Genomic DNA, 24770 nt, shown 5'->3' with positions numbered 1-24770 from the left:
TTTAACCACATGGCAAGGTGGGAACGGAAATAGGCTGCACTCTGAAAAATAACAAAGCATGCAGAGGCGGGGTCCAATTTTAGCCTGACTTGCAGCTGAAATTCAACAGATCATGCACTGTGTGGGAAGCAGCCTGTATATTTCTATTGCATTTAGAAAAGGGGGAGAAGATCTGGTTTGATGGCTAGAGCTGCCGAGTTTGGGGTTGGAAAACAAGGATTGAGCCTCGGGGTGGCGTACACATCCTGTGAGTATGGACAAAATCTCCCCACGCACACTAAAAGTACATGGACGTGTTCTTGCGTAATTCACTGGGTGCTCATGTAAAGCGCCCTGATACCTTTGTGGCGATTTCGCGTTTTTAACATTGAAATCGAACCATACCCTTCCATGCCTTACACAAGTTCTCACAGGCTAACGAACAGTCACGTCTTATGTTCCCTTGCGGAACACAAATCTGTTAGTTGTATGATGAAGTGCTGACATACTTACAAATCCGCCTCTTATCTAGAGGCATTGCCAGAACGGTTTAAAATAGAGGTACTTCAATGATCCGCGTGTAAGTTTAAGGGTGCAGCTATACGCTCTCGACAAAGACAGTCCGGTTTTGTAGGTTTTTGTCTACTACGGCAACGTGTGCTATGTTATGCAACGGGTGCTAAGCTAGGCGGTCTCAATTGAAAGGGAGTACGAAACTCCTCAAGTATTGCTCATGGTAGGCACTCTCCTTTTGGGTGATTCCAATGTTACCTCATGTGAAGCGACCAGTGCTAGGCAGGGCACTCCCAATTTTAGGTTGGATTCTAGTGTCCCTGATGTAGTGCACCTGGTGTTATGCTAAGCGCCTCTTTTAAGTTTGAATGTACGCTTTCAATGTTCCTTATGTGATGAGACTGGCGGGACAGTCTCAGGGGAGTCTGCTTCCAATGATCCGGAGGTGATGCATTTGGTCCTCTATTAAGAGCCCTTAATTTGCGAGTCTGAGTAACAATTGCGGTTGATGCCCATGGCAAAGGTTCTCGGGTAGTGTAGGTCTCACCTGCAGGTGAATACAGTTGAATAAGGCGGCTGATGTTGACCGCCGTTTATTAGTTTACAACATTAACAGGCTTCGGATCATTTGGGAACACATACGGGTGGTATATGCAAGTTAGTACTCAGTGCCTTAGAGGCAGCATTTACATTTGGGCCAATTCCAAATTGTTTGGAGACTCATTAGATGGCTGAAAGCAATGCCTTGGCCTGTATTACAAATTCATTAGGTATCATTTATAGGAAGCTGTGGTGGGGGATTGGCAATCGACATGGAGGAATGAATTAGGCAGGGATTTGAAGAGTAGATTAGGAGTCCGTGTTTGGCTTCGGGGGTTTCAGCAAGAACTTTCATGCAAAGCGGGACAACATGGCCTATGAAAGCGTCATATGGTGAATGTACCTGGTTTACTGAACAATCTTTCGGGGTTGCGAGGGGTGTGTGCCATGGCGTGTCAGCCAAGTACTGCTGGTGGGCCTGTACCGCCAGCGTTGCCACCCGCCGGGGTATCCCCCCTTTTTAACAATGTATGTCAGACCTATCACTGTAGGGTCTGCTCATACAGTTGATAAATTGCCAGGTTGGTCTAAACCTTCATTTCTTTACATAAAAGGTACCTTTACGGTAGGCTACAGGGTTGCACATTGGGCGACATTACTTAGTTCGTGAGTTGGGCTTAGCATGTTAAGCGATGTCTTTACATGATTATGAGGTCTGGCCCACTAGGCACTGGCCTCAGGTGAGGGGCACTTAAGTAAACTCTCAACACTTATGACATCAAAAACAGGACATCCCAGGCCTTTTTGTCACACCGTCAAGGGTATCCGTGTGTGCGGTGTGGGGGTACATAAGAAGTAGGGGTCTGGGTCAAGAAGCCCTAGGCGCCATATGCAGGGGAAGTGAGCTGCAGGAGGGCGTTAAGTCACACGCCACCTCTGCACCGGTCCGCTTATACACGTAGGCACTGGATTCCGATGTCTGCTCACAGTGTCTATACACCCATTGATGCGCATACATGTAGGCACAATGATGTATTGTATCACACGGTATCTCTGCACTTATGTGCCTGTGCACTTGTTATTTGAATGTAGTATGGCATCACACGGTATCGTCGCTCCCCTAGTGCGTGTACACTGCGGCATTACATGCCTGGGGTTTGCCATGTTGTACATATGCACCATTGCACTTACACGATGAGATGCATGTGTGGGGTAGCACATTACTGTCTTGCATTGGGACTGTAAAATAAGCAGGTTATTCTTGGGTTGTGTCGCGCTGGACCCACTACCCGGGGCTTGTTCACATTTGGGGTATTTGGGGGCCTATGTTGTCAGACCCACGCAGTATCAATGCATCCGGCGGCCGGCAGATTATGGGACCTGGTAGTGTCACACCTAGAGACGGGTGTAGTATCGGCAGTATCAACGCATTCCTTGGCATACAAATTATGGGTTTGGCGGGCTAAAAATTAGTACCGATATACTTTAAAAGCCTGGGGGAGAGGGTAAAAGGGAGGAGAGTACAGTCTCACGAAGTAGCGCTGACTTGAGAATCGTTTTTGGGCATCTGACAGAATAAGGCACTAATCATTGATCTTCGATTTTCATTTATGTATGCCTGGATTCACACCTGATGCTTGGAAGTGCTACACATCGCTATGATGCGAGAGGTGGACAATCAAGGCGACTGGTGGATCCGGAACGTGAGTGGCAAGCGACGGCATCAAGTGGGATGGGTGATCAACCCAGTGGCTCAAGCGGTGCTAGCCTGGGACAGGGCTCCATATGCTTCAGTTGAAATGTATAGTTGTCACCTATTGGTTGTTGCGATTTGTGTTAAGTCGGCAGTACGTCTGCCTGGCAGGTGTATAACTGAGAGCTGCTCATGCATTATAGTTGAAGGGTATGGTTGTCACCCATTTGTCGTTGCCATTTGTGTTATGGTAGCAGTACACTGCCTTGTAGGTGTATACCTTGACCGATTGTATAAAACACAGGTTATTAGGGGCAGATGCGACACATTAATTCCCGTGTCATGGAACGGTTAGCTGCCAGTACGGCGCATGTGCACGCAGGCGCCTTCAATGCGGGCATTGAGCAGTGTTGGGATGCTCCATGTAGGGGGATAGGCTGGCACAGAGCCTATCCCAGAACATAGTGCTCGGGTGCAGATAGTTCACGGTTGACATGATGTGCCTAAGTGTGAAGCGTGGGGCCTGTGGGGCACTCCTTGGGTAGCCGTCCAATGGTATAGTTTCACTGGCAATGAGTGGTATTGTCTGGGGTGACGTGATTAGCCGGCGCACCGCGAGGCTCATGAGTCAAGGCGGGTAGGGGCTCCAAACGGCATGTTAAGTCCCTATGAGGAAGCCAGCACCTTAGCATTATTATCCTGCAAATGAGGAGTGACCGGGTACAAAACTATTCCTCAACACCCCTTGTCATTAAATTGGTCACTGTGCGTGTTGGGATGCTCCGTATTAGGGGTAGCAGCCAACACAGAACCTATCGTAGAGCATATTGGTTCGGTTTTCAGAGGTTCATGAGGCCCATGGTATGCTTATGGGAGTTTTTGGGAGCCTGTGGGACACTACTGGGTTAGTATTACAATTGTATAATTACATCGGCAATGAGTATCGGGGTATGTGAGTGGCCGGTTAACTCAGATGGTTTAGAGCGTGGTGCTAATAACGCCACGGGTGTGGGTTGCAACGTGATACATCGCGATGCGATCAATCAAGACCATTTAGTGGCTCCAAGACGGTATGTCAATTTTGTTTGATTCAGTCAGCCCTAGCATGGTGTTATCGTACACTAGGAAGGGGGTTGTTGACCTTACGCCTGGGTAGAACAGTAGCAATACTTCACATGGGAGGGGAAAAGTGACACGTCTATGCCCGAGGTACACCTCGGCATGGATAGCAGAGATTCCAGTAGAGAGGAGACTAGCTAGCGTTTTTCACCTGCAGACTATACAGACAGAGAGCTGAGAGCAGGGTGGTTTCCAAGTATCTTTCCATGAGAAAGGGGGCCTTGGCCTCAGTCAGTTTAGGGGGTTTTTAGGACTGATCTTCTGAAGAGACACAGTCCTTCGCCACAATAGTTATTATAGTTAGTGGGGAACGACTTGATAACATTAGGCAGAAGGGTCTTTATAGAGGACATAATCTCAAAGGTTGGCTGGTTAGCAAAGGAGTGCCAGGGCGGCAGCATAGTTTGGCCACATGGGGTGTCAGGGAGAACTGTGTTTCATAAAAGTCGGGGTCCACTCGACTAGGAGAACTGTGCTTCATAAAGTCGGGGTCCACTCGTTTAGGTTAGGTAATGAAATAGTGTGAATATATTTTCATAGGCTTGGTCAGGGAATTTAAGGCAGGGGCATGACCTTTGAGTGTCAGGATGGGGGGGGCCAGATAGTCGGGCAACTATGCTGGCCTGTGGCGGTAAGGTCATGACTGGTGAGCAGTAAATGTAAGGTCCTTAGGGGGCGGCGCCATTCTCGGATGGGGTCGCCCAGGAGGAGGGACAAGGGGTCTCTCCTAGAACTCCAGGGGCGGTACATCCGGTTGGCTGGATGGGTGCGGGGAAAGGGGGGAGTCCACTTTCTTTAGGTTGGTTGGCTACCCCGCACTGGCATCAACATCATTAAATGGCGCAGAGTGCAAGACCCCCCAAATTGGAATGGAGTTCAGGGAATGTATGGGGGTAACCGGGGGGGGGGGGGGGTACCCTCTCGGTAAGCGGGCCCTCTGCGCATGCGCAACTCCTACGGGAGGGCGTGGCTAATTGCTAAGGATCTGACACCGGTTAGCGACCTTGCTGTAGGCTCAAATAGGATACGCAGAAAGTAATTAATGTATGATTATGTCCAGATGTTAGATTCGGATAGAAAAACTATGTATTAGAGATATTTTAAGGTTAGCCATCTGATATCTGTGTATATGAATTGTAATCAAATGTTGTGTTATGTTTCTGCGTATAATTGTGTAAATATTGTTTATTTCAAAATTTTAATTTTGTTTTCATATTTTAATAAATACGGCCGGGGGTTGTACGACCCCCGCCTCCAAAAAGTAATTACCTTCTCATGTCCCTCATTAGAAATGTGGTTTACGCACAGGGGGAGGGGGAAATTCGGTAGTCCCAGACCATACAGCAAGCAGCATCTAAAGAAAGGGGCACAGACACCATTAAACTGGTCTCACATTTGCGAAAGTTTGAGCTATTGGCATTAAAAATGGCAATGCCTTTTATAGGAGTGTTGGTTTTCAAAACACAAAGAGGTATTGTCACTTACAATGCCAATAGCTTAAATTCTAGAAAATTGAAGACCTATTGTATTCCAAATGCTTGTTGTGTAATAGGATCAGTGTTCTCCACTTTCTCGGAGAGTAACAGCTGTTGCGTATTTTGTGACTCCAGTCAGAAATTACTAATAAGCAGCGAAATAGGCTTGACTATTCAACCAGACGAGTAATCCTGCAATTTTTATGGTTCTCTAAACCACAACGCTCCGGAAGTACTGTTCCTGACGTTGGGCTACCAGCCCTCTGACGTCTTGATAGGTGGGCTGCCTGAATATCGACCCCTTTCACCACCTCACTGCCAGAGTACTGGCCCAACACATACCTGCAACCTGATCTGTAGTGCCCTGCTCGAAAACGGCTGGCATGAATAAACGCCGGTGACCCCACCAGTGTGTTTTTGCCATTAGATCGTGTCAGACTGTGAAGAAGCTGGTCTGTAGGGCTTGTTTTCATGCCCTCGTCTCAATTTAATTCAGATCTCTAGCGTCACAGGGAGAGACCACAATCTGTTACACAGATGAGCTGGTAAGGAAAATGGGCCCATGGGGAAAATCAGCTCGCCCTGTGTTTCTTAAGGCCAGAGTGCAGCGTAACTCGTACAAACAGCCGATAGGGAAAGCAGGAAATAATTATCTGAAAGGCAATGGTCACTGAATGCTTGAAGGGCTGGAAAACGGGACATTTCACACACAAGCCAATATACAAAGCCCAAAATTTCCCATCAGATCTATGCCTCTGAAACGCTGCGGGAAAATGAAGGTGGGTATTAAATCTTGCCGCAGGAAGTCACTTGCAAATTACTGGGGAAACCTCTCAACGTAAAGTGGGGCGGCGGCAATGGGCTGCAGGTCCGGCTCCCATGTCAGAAAGGCAAAGTTCTCTTCGCCTTTCAAAGCTACCAGCCTGGAATGGAATGTTCCAATTTCCTAATGAGCAGCCCACTTCAGCTCTGCAGGCTTCTGGGCCCCGATAGTGGAGGGTGCCCTGAACTGGCATACCTTGGCATTTCCTTCAAAGGGTCGTCTCTGCTACCTTCTCCATTCAGAGAAAATACTTGCTCCCTCTGCTAACCCCTAAACTGTGCTCGCTTTGTTCACGGGACCGAAGATAAGACTCCCCAGGGCCCCCGGAGCTCTGGTCTGGGCAGATAATGAATTAAACGCCCAGTGCCACTTACGCCATCGTGTTGGGGCGGTCTGGGAGGGCGCACCGAGTGTCCACTTACAGCTTCTTCCCTCCCGCAGTGTGCTGGGCCTACTCAGAAGTTGAAATTTACTATCGAGTAAACGAACTGCCACTGTAGATAAAAAGTAAAGTAACATTTATTTAATCTCTTCCCCCGTACTGAACTAGGCTTTCCTTCTGTATTTTGACATTATGTTGATAAACGACTCCTTATATGCCCTGATGCCGATTTGCCTCTTTGTAAAAGCATATTTTGTAACAGCTTCCAGAGAGGACTGACATTTTGCACGTTTTACCCTTCTGCCAGAAATGTAACTTATCTACACTTTTTATCCATTATTACGGTTCATTTCCATGCGAGTTGTCAAAACACCAGATCCTACATTTATTTGCAAAAAGGTGGAAAACGATAACGACTCAAATTGTGTTCAGCCATAGCATAGGGAATTAACACCGGCGGCTATGCGACCAATAAACTGCTCTATCCCTTCACTTCTAGAAACACTATGCACATATTTATATAGAAAGAGCCACACACATACCAAGAGCTGAACACCAAGCCCAGAGCTGTAATAAACGCCACACACAGTTATTTTAATTTATGAAATAGATATAAGGTTGTCATTGCTTTGTGTTATAAATACATATGGTGGAGGGTTACACACACATACCAATCTGCAGAAGCACAAAATACATTTACCATGGTACCGCAGGAGGTGAAAGGCGATTATATGCATGAGTTTGGAAAACAAAATATGTTTTGCAGTTTGTGAAAACACGGTTCTTGGTAAGGGATTTTCCACCAGTGTTTGAGTGTTTCTGGTCTCCTCGTATCGGTTCTTATTACTTACAAGAGGCCCTAGGATCTGTGGTCTCCTCACAACTCTTTATCCATTCTGAACCTACAACAGTGCATATTGAACCTATATTTGTCATGTGACACTTAGCTTACCCACCACAGTCACAAGACCACTAGGACAGAAGGCTCATCTTTCAAATTTTGAGCGCCCACCGGTCCCTCCATGTACTTTTAACTTATATTGAGGGTTTTGACTTAATGGAAGGTTCGATATTTGTAGGAATAGTCCTAGGTTTTTCCAAAATGTAGTTCCTTGCAGGTTCTTTAAATGGGAGGAGATGAGCAGATAGCATCACAATTACATAAGTAAAATACCAACACCAGGAAAGGTATGATACACCTCCATGATTATTTCAAATTGCGAAGGACAGTTTAGGATGATTAAGCAGTCAGGAGATATAAGAGTTCATCTCTCCTCAATGTATCGAGTGGTGTCATTTAGAATCCTGGAGATATCTACACAGGGACTATATCCTTAATTTTAAAACGGAAACGGTTTAACTTGATCACATTGTTAGATCATTTTAGGGCCAGTGGAATGGTGTGATTCTGTGACGTTTCAGCATAATTAGGATTTGCTGCACTTGCCACAAAAAAACCCACCATCTTCTGCCTAATTTGTAGATTTTAAACCTTAAAAAAAAAAAACCTTTAAAGTTCAGATCAAACTTTGTTAGGAACACTACCAAGTGTGTTTCTGCGCAGTGGCAGGCCTTTGGTTGAGCAGAAGCAGGTCACATTTCAATTAATCATTTGTGATAATGTGCCTTTAAATTTGTGACTGAGCCAACACTAATGTACATAAACGAGGCCCAGACTGTGCAGTTTCTGAGGTGTCCACGGGGTACAATGTAATAGCAGGAACCTAACCTTGCCTAGGTGATTGCGTAAGAGTTTTGTTTTTTGAATAATAAAAAAGGTGGGGGGGGGGGGGGATTGATAATTTTTCCTAACCTGGATCCTCAAAGTCAAAATCACTATTCAAGTGTCAAACAATCATGTCACCATGCTTAACGAAAAACATATGCATCTTGGGTCTTGAGACTAAAGTATTGATATTGTCCGTGAGTAAGCTTACCTTTAACTACTCAAGTAAAACCATTCACTAGAAGTTCTTTACACTACCTACACTTGCTCCAGGCCATTCTCCCTATTCTCCTTTTCTACCAACAGCCTGCTCAATTCCTTGGTCTCACCTAGATTACCACAGAAACTTTCTTATAAACATAAATTGTGTATTTGTAAAGCGCATGTTTAGCCAAGGTGAATAACATATTTATTATAACCCAAATCAATGGTTATAACGGTTGAATTGGAAATTGAATCATTTTTCTCAAAACATCAGCTACTGAGGTCTGAAAATATATGTATTTTTAAATACATCATTTTCCAATTTATATATAGGGCCAGTAGGTAGTTATAATTAGAACAATGTTTCCATAGGAAAAGTGTATTTTTGACTTGCGATATCTTTGGCGCCGGTTGACGAATCTTCACAATATTTCCCTCCCCAAAAGAAGTGCACCAGTGATCCTAATTGTGCATGGAAAGTATCAGGTTATTTGTCAAGAGGGGCCGAGACAAAAAAAAGGAGGGGGGTAAAAAATAAAAAGTGTTTCGCATGTTAATTTACACAGGGATTTTGAACACGACTACAGCATGTACCTGAACAGATTTACACCAAATTTTGCACAAAGGTAGCATTTGGTCCAGAAAGCACCCCAAGTGTTATTTGGTGTGAATTCATTTTGTAGTTTGGGAGATACTAAAGAAAATATAAATGTGGGTATATGGTGGGGTTTGGTGTTGGCTGCAAACCTCTGTTACGCACGGCCAAAGGCAGTAAAGGGGTTGGGGGTGTTGTATTTATGCATAGTACTTCAGTATTGCTCTACATTAAAAAAAAACTAGAAATCCACTAAAAAATCAAAGGTTAAAGTAACATTATAGTTAGGTGATTATGTTAGTGATAACATTAACTCACTGAACTAAAGAAAATGGAGAAAACCAATACACAGAACTTCGACATCGCCAGTTGTAGCTAGCAGCGCTAACTATAACTTGCGCCCTCGCCATGCGCTGCTTATGATCTCACATATGACATCTCTCATTACATGTTTTATGAAATCACTGATGACATCTCAAATCACATCACTGATGACATCGTCCAAGGTTCATATATACCCGCATGTTGGTCAATAAAGGACTATGCATTGGAGGCCTGACAGTAAGCCCAACATACCTCAGGAGAATGTCAGCCATCATAGATATAACTCCCTTAAGTTTAGAAAGCATACATCATATGCAACAATGACCCTATACCATACACGTAACAGCTAGTATAGTTCACATCAACAATCAATCACAAATATACATGAAATCTTCATTGAGTACAGTGTTCAATCTGTATACAACTGTTCAGAGAATGCAAAGTCCCTAAAAATCGTGATTGTCAGTTCCCAAACTGGCCTACTATGGACAGCTTTTATCTGTATGAAACACCTAAAACTCACCGACTCTACATTGAGAAATGAAGTTATCAGTAGAAAACTGGGTACTCTAAATAGTGCTTACTATTTGAAGAGAGTTTACTTTATACCATACGGTTTGCAAACCATGAAACTTTCATAAGAAACACATCACAGACTATTAAAAAAAAATAGCTACTAAGAACAGTGTACACTGTATGTAACAGTTGTCAAAAAAGACACTATTTGCTGAAAGTAATCAAGGTTTTGAGGTGCTAACCATTCCTACTACCTGCACCCTTTATATTGTTGTGAAAACTTTACAGATAGCCCATCTTCTCAAACAAAACAAGCACATGTATATAAGTTAGTACCAGGTGCACACAGTCTGAAGTTATGTAAAAGTTATCAAGCTAAGACAAAAACGGGACACTGTTCCAAGGGCAGAGTGCACACAATCACACTTGCGCTTTCAAGAAGAAGACAGAAAAAGAAAAAAGGTAATCCTAGGTGAGATGGACACATAAATCAGGGGGAGGGACACATGTTACCTCCTGTTGCCCTCACACACCCCAAAGGGTGTCATGCTTCATCATCGGGCGTTTTGCTCCTCGTTGGGCCGGCGCTGCAATTCCCAACGGGGCCCCCGAAGGGTCACTTTATCGGAGTTCTTTTGAGGTAAGCCGGATGGTGCATGCGGGTGTGTGGGGGGTTAGGTCCTAATGAGGGTCAACAAGTGTGTGCATATTAATAACTAGTGAGGGGTGACCTCAAAAAGATAATTCAACGAGGTAACAACCTTCACAAAATAAAAAAACCAAGACTAAGGTTTAATCCCAAAAAGGCTCAATGTGCCTAAATAACGTAAAAAGGTCAACATGTTTCACGCCTGTGTTGCCCTAAAGGTCGTTGGCGTTTCTTCAGGACCGGGATTAAAAATGTGGTGAAGTGCACATAATAATAAAAGTAAGAGTAAATACCCACAATGCATGTCAGGGCGGGCCATTATGCAGCTCCTGAACAAGACCTAGGACAGAAAAGAAAATGAGAAACTCAACGGATGTGCATTAGCGTTGCTTAATGCAGCATAGTGTGCCACAGTCGTGTGCACTACATACCATTGAACAAAGAAGAGACAAAAGACACGAGACCTCTAGGGGAAAGAGCGTGTCCTTGGTGAGCTCAGGACATCTGGGATGGCCAAAGACCGTGTAAGGGCAGATCAAATCACAGTGGAACCCACGTGATGGACAAGATGAAGTACATCCATAGCTTCGTTATTACCAAGCAAAGTGGCCTCATTAACACAAAAGTGTCCAGGAAGTCATACCCCATAACTCTGTAAGTAAGGACCAGCATCTCTCACAGTATTCTTACCTCCTAGTAGAGGGAAAGTAGCTCCAAATGACTGTACAGGTTGGGCGCCCGCACCTTGCCGGGCTGGTCGGGGATATATAATAGAAGTCAGTATGAGCAAACGAATACCACAAGGCAATCGTGATATTAAGAGCTATATGCTCCGTAGCTTCCTCCCCAATGTCCAACACATACTCACAGTATTCTTCAGGTGCCTCAACTCTTACACCTAACCTGTCCAACCGCCAGCCAATAATGCCAGAATGGCAGCGGAAACACGGACTACTTAAGGTCAGGACTGTACGTGCCTGGGCGGTCCCTCCTTCCTTGGCGCTCCATAATTCCTGTAACGGAAGTGCATGTAGGCGAACTCGCCTGTGGAGCGCATGCGCATGTGGGAAAAACTACTCCCCGGCGCATGAGCGTACCGCTAGGAGGCATGCTGTCATGGCAACCTGTAACGGAAACTGTGGTGTGAGAGACTGTACATATGTTCCGAAGACAGTTTCACCTTCAAAAAAGGGGTAATTAAAGCCTCGTGTATGAAAGGAAAGGAAAATTAAAAAAGAAGGGATAGAAAAGACATAAGATCCCTCGGCTGAACCGCCGTGCTTATACTATATCAAAAAAGGGGGGGGGGGATCTGAGAGCCAGTTAAAGGTCCAGTGTCCATGCTCCAAATAATGATACCAAGACAAAAACGGGACACTGTTCCAAGAGTGCACACAATCACACTTGCGCTTTCAATGTCCATTTGGAGCATGGACACTGGACCTTTAACTGGCTCTCAGATCCCCCCCCCCCCCCTTTTTGATATAGTATAAGCACGGCGGTTCAGCCGAGGGATCTTATGTCTTTTCTATCCCTTCTTTTTTAATTTTCCTTTCCTTTCATACACGAGGCTTTAATTACCCCTTTTTTGAAGGTGAAACTGTCTTCGGAACATATGTACAGTCTCTCACACCACAGTTTCCGTTACAGGTTGCCATGACAGCATGCCTCCTAGCGGTACGCTCATGCGCCGGGGAGTAGTTTTTCCCACATGCGCATGCGCTCCACAGGCGAGTTCGCCTACATGCACTTCCGTTACAGGAATTATGGAGCGCCAAGGAAGGAGGGACCGCCCAGGCACGTACAGTCCTGACCTTAAGTAGTCTGTGTTTCCGCTGCCATTCTGGCATTATTGGCTGGCGGTTGGACAGGTTAGGTGTAAGAGTTGAGGCACCTGAAGAATACTGTGAGTATGTGTTGGACATTGGGGAGGAAGCTACGGAGCATATAGCTCTTAATATCACGATTGCCTTGTGGTATTCGTTTGCTCATACTGACTTCTATTATATATCCCCGACCAGCCCGGCAAGGTGCGGGCGCCCAACCTGTACAGTCATTTGGAGCTACTTTCCCTCTACTAGGAGGTAAGAATACTGTGAGAGATGCTGGTCCTTACTTACAGAGTTATGGGGTATGACTTCCTGGACACTTTTGTGTTAATGAGGCCACTTTGCTTGGTAATAACGAAGCTATGGATGTACTTCATCTTGTCCATCACGTGGGTTCCACTGTGATTTGATCTGCCCTTACACGGTCTTTGGCCATCCCAGATGTCCTGAGCTCACCAAGGACACGCTCTTTCCCCTAGAGGTCTCGTGTCTTTTGTCTCTTCTTTGTTCAATGGTATGTAGTGCACACGACTGTGGCACACTATGCTGCATTAAGCAACGCTAATGCACATCCGTTGAGTTTCTCATTTTCTTTTCTGTCCTAGGTCTTGTTCAGGAGCTGCATAATGGCCCGCCCTGACATGCATTGTGGGTATTTACTCTTACTTTTATTATTATGTGCACTTCACCACATTTTTAATCCCGGTCCTGAAGAAACGCCAACGACCTTTAGGGCAACACAGGCGTGAAACATGTTGACCTTTTTACGTTATTTAGGCACATTGAGCCTTTTTGGGATTAAACCTTAGTCTTGGTTTTTTTATTTTGTGAAGGTTGTTACCTCGTTGAATTATCTTTTTGAGGTCACCCCTCACTAGTTATTAATATGCACACACTTGTTGACCCTCATTAGGACCTAACCCCCCACACACCCGCATGCACCATCCGGCTTACCTCAAAAGAACTCCGATAAAGTGACCCTTCGGGGGCCCCGTTTGGAATTGCAGCGCCGGCCCAACGAGGAGCAAAACGCCCGATGATGAAGCATGACACCCTTTGGGGTGTGTGAGGGCAACAGGAGGTAACATGTGTCCCTCCCCCTGATTTATGTGTCCATCTCACCTAGGATTACCTTTTTTCTTTTTCTGTCTTCTTCTTGAAAGCGCAAGTGTGATTGTGTGCACTCTGCCCTTGGAACAGTGTCCCGTTTTTGTCTTGGTATCATTATCTGGAGCATGGACACTGGACCTTTAACTGGCTCTCAGATCCCCCCCCCCTTTTTTGATAAAGTTATCAAGCTGACACGATTCGGTCTATTAATTCAAACCTGCTTACAAAAGTTAGTATCCACTATGTAGAATCTTACTCTTGTTGAAACCTTTTCTGCAGACCCCAAAAAAAAAATGTGTGGAACATAATGAACAAAAGTCAATATCACCTGGACACAGAGTTACTCTTGAATACAAAGATTTATAATGTGTTCAATACCTCTACACAACCATAGTGCAGTAGGAACAGATGTGTTTCATACTTACACCCAATAGCTGGACCCATAGTGTACATAATTAGATGGGCAAGTAATATGGTCAATTCAATTCAAAGCTTTATTCGACAGATTAGTCATAAAAGCAGGTCATATACAATAAAACATTCATAATAAGATTATAAATATACTGAATCTAAAACATTTAAAAGTGCATTAAACATAAGTACTGCCGAGTAAGTTGATTCTAAAACATTAAAACACGGGATCATTCAATTTATCTCAGGCAATTCATATCTTCGGGACTGGAGGCAGTAGTGTCAATAAGCCTGGTCAACACCCTAGATCTTATGAACCAGGCCCAACCTAAAAACTTAGCCATTGCAACAGCTATAGGCTGTGAGGGGTCCGTTGTAAGAATTCTTAGGGCCTTCTCATGTTTACTAAAGCCTAGAAGCTTGCAAATAGGAATTACCCACTTGGCCCGAGGTTTTTTATGCAGTGGGCAAAAAAACATCTTTATCTGGGCAATTAGGGCAAACTTTCATGGTAGCCCCAGCCCAATTGCCGGTAAACAATCTAATAGGTAGAGATCCAATCCTCATTTGGAAATAAAGCTTTCTGTCTAGGGGTTTCTCTATAAGGTCCCAATATTGTTCTAGTACGGGCTTTGCCTTAAATTCAAGAAAACGACCTGACAAATGTTTTGATGCATTCTTCAGACAAGCGGATTTCATTATCATCACCCAATACTTCTCCTTCAGTATCTTTTTTGTAGGAAAAGAAGCATTTTGGGGGTGAGCCCATAGTTCTGGCAGATCTAATTTAACCAACAATGACCTTAGCTCTCGTAGCCATTTGATCCTATGAAAACGGTCTAAGTCCATTACGTCTTTTACCCCTTTAGCGTAATGGGAGAGTTCAACCATGCACCACAATCTTCGCCAGTATAGTAGAGGGCGAAGTTTAGCCAAATCTCTAAGTGCTTTCCTTCCCAGATCAAGGAATAATGGGCACATGGGGGTGCTTTTTGGGACGCCGATGACCTTGCGCAAAAAGGAATTTTCGGCAACGGTTATTGTCTGGAGGTTCTGGAACCCTCATAACTCCGCACCATACAAGGTGGAGCTTAGTACTTTCAGGCCATAAATTTCCATCAATGGGCCGATGGGTTTAGAAAAGGAAGTGTTGAAGTTGGCTAAAAGAATCCCCGTCTGTTGTTTATGTTTTAGGGTGGCTAAATTAATTTGTTTAGACCAGCTCATGTCTGACTGAAGTGTAATATGGTACTAACCCGCCACTTTGTAAACTATAAAGCAAACTAGCACCTTCATTAGATGTGCCATCAGTGATATAACCAATGATGTCATTTGAGATAGCATCAGTGATGTCATAAATTGTCACAGAACATGTCATGAGTGGTGTCAAATGCAAGGTCATTAGCAGGGCATGGTGGGGGTGCAAGTTATAGTTAACACTGCATGGGTAGATTTGCTCATGCGAAAATCTGAGAGTTTGCGAGTTCAATTTCCCTCCAACCACTTTTTTCGCCAACTCTGAAAGAAGGTTTACGTCTGCCATTGTCAGGAGTAAATTTCCAACATTTTTCAGTATGGGAAAAGATTGAAGAGTTGCTGAACACCCTTAAAACATGCAAGTTAGTAGGTTTGCACTGACTCAAAAGAGCATTCTAATCCTGGAACCATTGCTTACCGCTACCTTCAGCCCCAGAATGTAGATTTGCGGAAAAGTGGCAACATAAGGGGACTGCAAGTATTCAAACACTACTATAGTACGAGACCTGGCATAATCAGAAAGGCTATATCAGAGCTCTTATATAATGAGATTGCTACCATAATTTGTTGCCACACTACATGGCATCAAAGGGACAAGTGGATTTTGTTACGGGACAAAAGATTTATGAAGCAACCTGCCCCATGGACAAGTAGATATTTGATTAAATTCCACACCCCGTCTAGTTTAATCCACTTTACAACTGTATAAGGCTGTTTTGTAATGGACTTATTTGGTGGACTGCAGAGACATATTTAATGTAGAAAACTAAATACCACCCCTTTAGAGTTGCCCGTCCATGTATAGCTGGGCAGGCTTTTTCAAGGTTTTTTTTTTTAATAAACATACAAAGTACCTTCCTTCAACTCACCGACGTTTACATTGACAGTATTTGTTTTGGAAGGGCTTCTGTAATTTGGAAACAAAAAGTAGCAGCAAAGCAGCTCTCAGCACCGTTAAAGGACAGCAATAATGTACAGTAAACTGAGTTATATATATTTACGTCCTAGATTCCAGGGCGCCACGTGCCTCATTACAAGTGCCTCTATAATTCTGTAGTGACAGGTAATGATAGTTACCCTGTCTGCAACAGTGAGGCCCGGTGTAATAATGCGCTTTACTGGCTCCTGGTAGCGGAAAGGATCATACTCCATGTGCCCATGCTCAAAACGCCACCATCTGTCAATGTGCACGAAGCTCCTCAAACCGCCCCCTTTGTGCCCCAATGGTGCTATTGAGTTTCCTTGCAGGACAAGCTCATTAATTGTTGCGCTATACCGTTTGGAATAAAATCTGCTGAATGTGCAGCATTTTCTATGTTTAAAAATATGCATACAGTCCTGGTATCTCTTTTGCATTAATGCGTGTTAGAATGGCAAAAAGATATCTAATACTGCCACATAAGCGCTGCATTGTTCGTCTTTAGTCACCTAATGCATAAAGTAATGTGCCTTTTATTTGCTGCATAATTCACCTAACCTGGTCACATAATTTTGCCTTCCACTGCTACTGAATTTCTGTGGCCTTGCCTCTAGGTTCAATACACACCTCTGCAGCTGGAGTACAACTCACCAAGTTACCTTGTGTATCACATAAAACTGCAGAAAGTGGGGTTGGTAAAGAGATGTGCGGTGTAGCTGCACATAACTTCTGTAGTATAAATACAAGAGACGCATTGACTCTAGCAGGGCCGGCTCTACGCATGGGCGAGCTGGGCCCAGGGCGCCTAGTTTCAGAGGGAAGCTCTGCTTGCCTTGAAAATTACTTAAATACATTTCAATGTTGGTTAGTAAATGTGGATGGAGGCTACTTATCCAGAGTTCATGAGCTAAAGGAAAAACGGAATTTGTTTTCATTCAATCGTGCATGGTTTTACAATTGTGGCCCTGAATGTGAAAATCTTCAGCACGGAACGAAGCTTTTTAAAGGCTTGTGTTTTCATATCATTCAGTTCTCCAATTTCACGAAATCTTGAATTCTCATATCATACAATTCTCCAATATCTTGAAATCCACCACGGGGTAAAATTCCTGCGGTTCTCTAGTCGCTGCGGTCCTGTCAGAAAGGCAGAATGTTTAAAGTAGGAAAACGTCCCAGGCTTTAAAGCCATATAGGGGGTGAAACACGTGCTGGCTGGTTCACTGTAACTAATGGAGGACTGAAAGCTCACTACTGGACTGGTTTTGCAGAAGACTGCGAACGCTAAGGCTAATATAGTTGAAATCGACTTCGATACCTCTTATGAAGAATGTTCACAACACCACATTTTACAGTACGACGTGGATACATTGTACGAAGTATATTGACACCAACAATTATATACAAAATTAAATCCATGATTTTTCTTGAAAACTAATAAGGATAATAATGAGATTCTAAAAAAAAAAAAAAAAAAATGACAAATCCTGTCGACTTTCCTTGCTACAGAATTGGACATTCAGGGTTACAATGGTAAAATCATGAAAGATTGAATAAAAACAAAATTTGCATTTTTTCTTTTGCTCATGAACTCTGGAGAAGTACACTCCACATTAACTAACCAACCTGGCAATTTGAAGAAGCATAGTTCGCCCAAACCTCAAGAGTGTACTACGACGCACAAAATAAAAGGTATTTTACCTGGCAGATAAAGGAACTAATTTGATTTCACCCAGGGCGCTATCGTAGCTAAGGCAGGCTGTGGAGCTTACATGCATGACGTAGCAGTGAGCTCTAGAGAACAGCGGTGCAGGCTACGGCCATGCTGCACAGGGAAACAATGGTACTGCTGAATAGACACTTGTTAACACTTCCAAGCCTGAACAAGCAAGGCGAGCAACAGAGTAGGACTGCATAGTAAGCTATGTGCAGGCTGAACTGCATGTGTAGTGGAGAATGACAGGGGTCGCAAGAACAGGTACGAGTAGTGGACGAGCTCAGAGGGAAGGCTGGCGGTGGTATTAGCCTAGAAAAAAAAGTACTGGGTTTGGTTGAAGTTTTGGGAATGCAATGTAGAAATGTGCACAAATCAAAAGTGGACTAAACTGGATGGAAGAATGTTTGCAGTGCAAAGGCATTTAAAAGGGACTTAAAGACAAACATTTGCTGAAATCTGGGAGAACAGAGGGTGGCATCAAAATAAGGGCAGAGAAAAACAGAACTATATTCAACTAGCGCTGTTTGAAGTCTGAACTATTACACTTTCAAATAGCAGTTCACCAATAATCACAAAGTAAAATATCCTGGATTTATTATGCAGCTTAACATTGTGACCAGAACTGTTCTATAACACAACAGTTGCAGTACATAACATCTTGAACTACCCAGTTTTGCACCACCTACTTTAGCTGTTCTTGAATGATTTTTGCCACTATTATTAAGTAACGATTCAACAATAACTATTGTAAGACTTAATAATCTCTACAAGTGCCATTCTAATCGGCTTTAAACAGGCACGTCTAGCAACAGAAGCCCATAACACCTCTGCGCCGAAAGAGTGAGACACCATCTGTGCCAAAAAGCATCGAGCAGTCATAAAGAAACAATCAATGGCAAAGCCAATATGTCTGACAATGGCTGCCAGCCTTTTGAATTTGTCAATGCGGGTATTGTTATGGTTGTTATACAACTTTATTGTTGGGAATACTGCCTCTCCAATTTTTTAACCAAACACACACACACACACCCACGTTGTGACAACCTCTAAAACATGGGACCGGTAAGACTAAAGACTGGAGAGTTTTTAATGAGAGAAATTAGATGGACATGGCGCATCTGGTCTTAACTCCCAGCACTTTCAACAAAAGCAAATATTTCCTTTATTCAAACAGGTGGGACAAGAGGTTGAAAATGCAACAATAACAAAAAGTCACACAACAAGCCAAAACTAAGTGAATTGGGGGCCTAAAGCTCCCAAGCGCCTCTACACACAAATATTAGAACAAAACAATGCACTTTCAACAAGAATTAATATATCCTTATTATGTGCAAGGAATAACTAACTGGCGGTAGTGGTGCAGGGGGGGGGGAGGTTGGTCATGGGTCAGTAACATACGACTTACAGGTGGGTTTGGTAAAGATACCGCAGAACATGTTGTACTGCACAATAACAACCTTGTGTACATACTATGGCCTTTTTGGGTGGTTACCTTTACTTAGTATGGGTTGTAGTATTGGCAGATGAGTTCTGTTTATTACAGCAACACTTTCGAGGCTGAATGCTTTAACCTGCAGGAAAAGTGAATAGCCTGTGTTCTGTAATAGGCATTTTGAGAGAAAGGGGAACCTCTGGGTGACACTATGATTATACCATAGGGGTTAAATATTGCTAGTCTGAGCAATTAGCATCCTCTTGGTATTGCTGGTCAGGGGTGCAGAATGGGAGGGAAAGCAGAGGTGTTCATAGATGGACAATACTTTGTGGCAGGTAATGGTATTCTGTACGAGTCAGTGTTTCTCTGATGCCACAGGTGATCCTCCAAATGCAATGCTACTCTGAGGTAATCACTCTTGTGCAGGCACTGCTGGTACTCAGTGAAGATACAGCTTATTTGTAGGTCCAGTACATAATACTGCAGGAGGTAAAGTTACTTTGCAGTTTGGTGTTACCTTGAAAGTAATGTTACTCTACTTGGTAACAATGCTCTGTGCGAGTGCGTAATTGAGCACGGGTCTAGTGTTCCTCAGCAGGGGTAAGTGATATGCTAGAGGGGACAGCGTCGGTGTTTCTCTGGAAGGAACAGTACTGTCTTGGGCACTCTAAATTTGTAGGAGCAATATTTCTCAGCACAATATACTAATACACTGAAGAGGACCAAGCTACTCCAAAGAATTGATAGAAAGGGGGTACTAAAACAGTGCTACTCGGACAGATTAGATAATACTCTGGTGGCCTGACACTATTCCTCTAAGGCACGGTCCTCTAGGGCAGCATCAGTGTTACTTATTGAGGGGCCCTCTAATAACTGGGATAGTGTCATCCGAAAGTATGGCTACTTTATTGATGTGTTCAACAAGAAAAGGCAATAGGCCCCACACCGAATTAATACGGAGGTAAAAACCATGAGTATGAATTGGGGGTACCCAAACTTAGTAGGTGAAGCTTTCTGTACGGTATGCACGGACAATCTGTTGTTAAGGGGTGCTGTTACTTTTGGGATAATCTTAACTAGGCAGAGATATAATGTGACCTGGGACTGCTACTCTTCAGTTTTTCACTTCATGGGCAGTTTCGCCCTGAAGAAGTTAACAATCTAAAGCGTTGATACTCTAAGATATTTTTATTTTAGGAACTAGCGGCTGTGAATGTTCGAGGAATAATACTGAGCGCTCTGGAAGTTCTAACGAACGCATTGAGAGCTACTGCGATACCTATGGCAGACTGTCTCTGTAAGGGTGATTGATACACAGGTGTTAGTGTTATTCTGGGACAAGTGTTACGGATTATTTGCAAGCGCACTGGTACTTTATGGGAAGCAGAGCTACTTTGAGGCACATCACCACTAAAAGGAATGTTGCTCTTAGTGGAATACATACGAAGGTGTGCGGCTATGAATTATCAGTGCAGTACTCATAACGTAATATCACTAATTTACACTGATACTTCAGGGCACTTTTGCACTGTAGGAGATACTATTAATCTCAATCAATAATAAACTTTATTCGATTTGACAAGCAAATCAAATCACATAAATAATTCATTTGACAAAACGTGTCACAGAATAGAGATACATTATTGAAGTAAAATACACAAAATCATTAAAAAGATGCTCAATCCAATAAAAACCACGAGAAGTGCTAACAAATAAGTTAAGAAACAAAATAGCAACTTGATAAATCTATTCCAGTATATATTCTTGTCAAATCTATCAGATACAAGAGAATCACATTCCCACCCTGCAAGAAAGATATAGTGCATATCCGAAAAAAATCACTATAGCATGCGCTGCGAATTCATACACTCATTTATCCATATTGTTTTCGTATTAAGAGGGCTCCTCTTATAAAAATGTTAACAGCAACACAAATATCAAAACAGTAGAGTGACTGCAAGTGGCTAAAACCTTATCAATAAGAACAAAGGGCGGCACGCATCAGTATCGAAAGCAAAAATTTGGATCTCAAATTTTTGTACAGTGCACAAAACAAGACAGTGCGGAGTAGACGGTTATGCAACATTAAACATGGGCAGGGTGGAAAGTAGTCAGAAAGTGCAGTGTGCTCAAGCAAAATCTGGTTAAATAAAATCTATGTTGAGGCTCCAGAAAAAGATAAAAGTAGGGCTGCATCTGAATGGTAGAAAAACTAACATTGCCAATGCTCAAGGCTCTTCACTGATTTCATTGCTAGTTGGGACGTGCACGGACACTTGAATAATATAAAGACTTTAACAGAATTTTTGCTTGAGAACGCATAATACAGGGGCCATTAAAGAACTCTAATGGACCCAATTTGCTAAAGGGAAGCTTAAGATAACCAAGCCAGGGAATCCTCTCTGTACTGGCCATGGAAATACACTCCATAATAATAGATATTGAAAAATCTAGCTCTTGTGTATGCCAGATTTCCACCCATAATAACAAAGGGGCAAGTCCAATACGATCCGTATTGTACTCAAGGCCCTGTTCCAAGTGGCAAAAAGATGTTGGTGTGCTATTAGGGACCATCAAAAGCTTTCCAATAACATTGTTTTCCACAATTACTAAAACCCCACACTCCAGCCCCATAAGAAGCAATTGAGAGGCATTTAGTTTTATAGTGTAGTCATTTCTTTGATCGGCTTATGGCCCAATTTTGCTGCAAAACAAAACAGTGCCTCTGTGGCTCTAGCCGTTTGCTGGGTATTAGGGGTCAGCAAGGGATCCCATGATAGCTGGGTGTTAAAAAGAATACCTAGATAGGAAAATATTTGAACTTTCTCGATCCGATTGCCCTGCACGGTGAAAGATTTTGACTTTAACTTGGGGGCCACACACCATAACGTACGACTTTTTATGATTCACTCTAAGTTCTATTAAACTATTCTGCTACTGCTATGTTGCAGAGGGCCAAATTACTAGGAGCTGAAGGCACAGTAGTTGCACGCAGTGCACTTCCACAGAGATGCTTCACTTTTGTATAGGAAGTGTGACTGGCAACAATAACGCAGATGATTTAGGGTTCACTGAGGCTCTGAATGTTAGTGTTGAGAATTTGGGTGTAATGATCAAAATTGGGGCCCATTTGTTAGATTGGTGACACCACTGTTGGTGTTAGTCTAGACTAGAGTTATTAACATCGCATAAAAGAGCAGTTTTACAGCTGTAATTTCCTTGGAAGTGTCAACAAGGGACCAATCCAGTTTTATGAAGCTTTGCTTCTCCAGGCACACAGTTATAATGGAATAAATTGTCCACTTTGGGAGCAACGACCCCTAGAAAAACGGTTGATATTTTGGAGGCAGGTTTGTTTTATGGATATGGCTACTCTACAAACAGTGCTACTTTGCAGGACCCGATACTCTGTGGCAGTGTTTCTGTACTCTAAACTTTAGATGCAGAAAGAGCTGCAGTGGTAGGTGATATACAGGGGCAGTATTACTCAAGGGGCATTGAGAAAATGGGACTGTGTTACTGTGGCAAAATGGATACTCAGGTGGCAGTACTATTATGATGAATATCACTGTTTAGAAGTGTTCACAGTCTGCTTAATTGGGAATTACTTTAGGGACAGAGGTTACTCTTGAAATAAAGGCAATCTTTGTGGTGGGTTTAACTCTAGGTGTATTATTAATATGGGTGGAATGATTATCTATGGCAGTGATTCCCAAACTTTTTAGGGCCACATCCCACTTTTCATAAGAAGAAACTTTCACAACCCACCCATCTTGAAAAGACATGAGGCAGGGTGATTTTTTAATGCAACTAAAGAATCATGTGGTATCGCACTGATATTTAAAGGCAGAGCATTTTTATTGAAATGGGCAATAAACTTGCACATACATACAGTTCTACTAATACATATATACAGCACACAAATGTGTGGCAATCAGGTTTCTGTGAACATTTATTGTTTGTGCATCATCAAATAAGTGTCTTGATCCTATTCAAATATCAGTTTTCAGCACACTTCAAAATTACAAAAAAGTGCATCATTTTTGCTTTCCCAAATGCTGGATCCATACATTTTATTTGAAAGGCATTCATATTTAGCAGTGTTTAGGGGGGGGGGGGGAACAACAATCTCCATTGCCATATCATTAACTTTAAAAGCGCTCACTATGCAAGCAGAGAAGGAAAAGTAAACACCAATCCCCATGTTAAAAGAATAAAGCAGCCTGACATTTGACCTATCTTTGAGACAAATATGACAAGTTAAACACAGAATTCATAAGGCATCTTTAGTTACCGCTCTGCCTTTCACGAACCAACCAAAAATCAGCTTGCATTGCAGTTTGGGAATCACTGCTCTATGGAAATCATATTAAGCAGATCACGGATATTCAATTGGGTGTGTTACTATTGGGCAGTGACTGAAAATTGAAACATTGTTGCAATGGGACAGATACCTATAGTAAAGGTGGAAAGTTATTAAAGGGTAGCAGTACTCGGTTACCAGTGTTAATACATGGGCCATGAAACTCTGCAGGGCTGGCATATTCTGTGAATATGCAGTTTATCAAATGGAAGAGGGGTGGGTACTTTGAAGGTTTCAAAATATTCAAGTAACAGCATTACCATATAGTACCTGGTATCAAAAAAACGTTTTAAATATCTAAAATATCAACTGTCCTACAACTTACAATAAAAACATACATTGCATAGAAATCGATGAAAGCCCCACAATAAGTCATCTTAGATAATGTTCGTTACGCAATTAATCAACTGTCCACATTCTGTATCTGACCGAAATATCTTACGACTTATTTTGAAAAATATGGTCAATAAATCAATTTTCCTTTTTTAAAAACGAAAAGCTGTATTTATTAATTCACAATTGTACAATATCATTTCATAGATATGCTAGGGTACGGTTCGAGTGGGAAAAGTGTTGCTCTGGAGGGGTGTGGTATTCAAACATCAGTTTTACTCTGCGGCAGCGCTGCACTGCAATACTGAGTGATAGTCTGGAAAGTGTTACTCTGGGCTACTGACGCTACATGGCAGTACTACTGAGCAAAGGCGGGGCGTTCATCAGTGTTTATTCAGTCAGTGGCATTTACCTCAAGGGGTGTGCAACTCTGCAGGCATTGTAATGGTCCAGGGACTGTACTTCAGAGGCAACGGTGCGGTATTTTTCAACAAGCAGCTTCCTAAATACCAACACTTCCAAGTCAGGCGAGAGGTTCCCGAGCGTGGGCCTTACCTCTCTTATCCCGACAGAAGCCCTCAAACATCCGATTCCCTCTACTTTCCTTCCGACTCTAACCAACTTCAATATGCGAGGACGATGGGAGGTAATCAGACAGCCTTGTTTTAAAGTGATTGACAAGCTAAGAGGCGGTACTAGGAGGGTCTTTTGTGTCTGTACTTCCCAGTAAACGCAGTGATTGGTTAGATGAACTGACCTGCCCAGAAAAAGGCGGCCTACCCATCCCCAAAGAAACCGCCACTGATTACAAACCGGAAGACACCGCCCACCTGCCCCGGAAAAGACCGCCCCTGCTGCAGC

The 24770-nt window shown here is 43.1% G+C and overlaps 1 protein-coding gene across 7 annotated transcripts in view; it reads right to left on the bottom strand.

Moving 5' to 3' along the window:
• RALGPS2 (Ral GEF with PH domain and SH3 binding motif 2) overlaps nt 1-24600 on the bottom strand; it is a 983056-nt gene extending 958456 nt beyond the window's left edge. For 4 of the 7 annotated variants that reach the window (XM_085601623.1, XM_085601627.1, XM_085601625.1 and 1 more), the window contains exon 1: nt 24322-24600. The gene's annotated coding sequence lies outside the window, so the exon portion shown is untranslated. The remainder of the gene's footprint in view (nt 1-24321) is intronic. The other 3 variants (XM_085601626.1, XM_085601629.1, XM_085601624.1) reach the window with 2 other exon arrangements.
• Nucleotides 24601-24770: the final 170 nt, after the last annotated feature.

The sequence above is a fragment of the Triturus cristatus genome, chromosome 4_2 (assembly GCF_964204655.1).
Source record: "Triturus cristatus chromosome 4_2, aTriCri1.1, whole genome shotgun sequence".
In the NCBI taxonomy this organism is placed as follows: domain Eukaryota; kingdom Metazoa; phylum Chordata; class Amphibia; order Caudata; family Salamandridae; genus Triturus; species Triturus cristatus.
The sequence above is the reverse complement of the archived record's forward strand: the minus strand, read 5'-3'. Positions and strand labels throughout refer to the sequence as shown.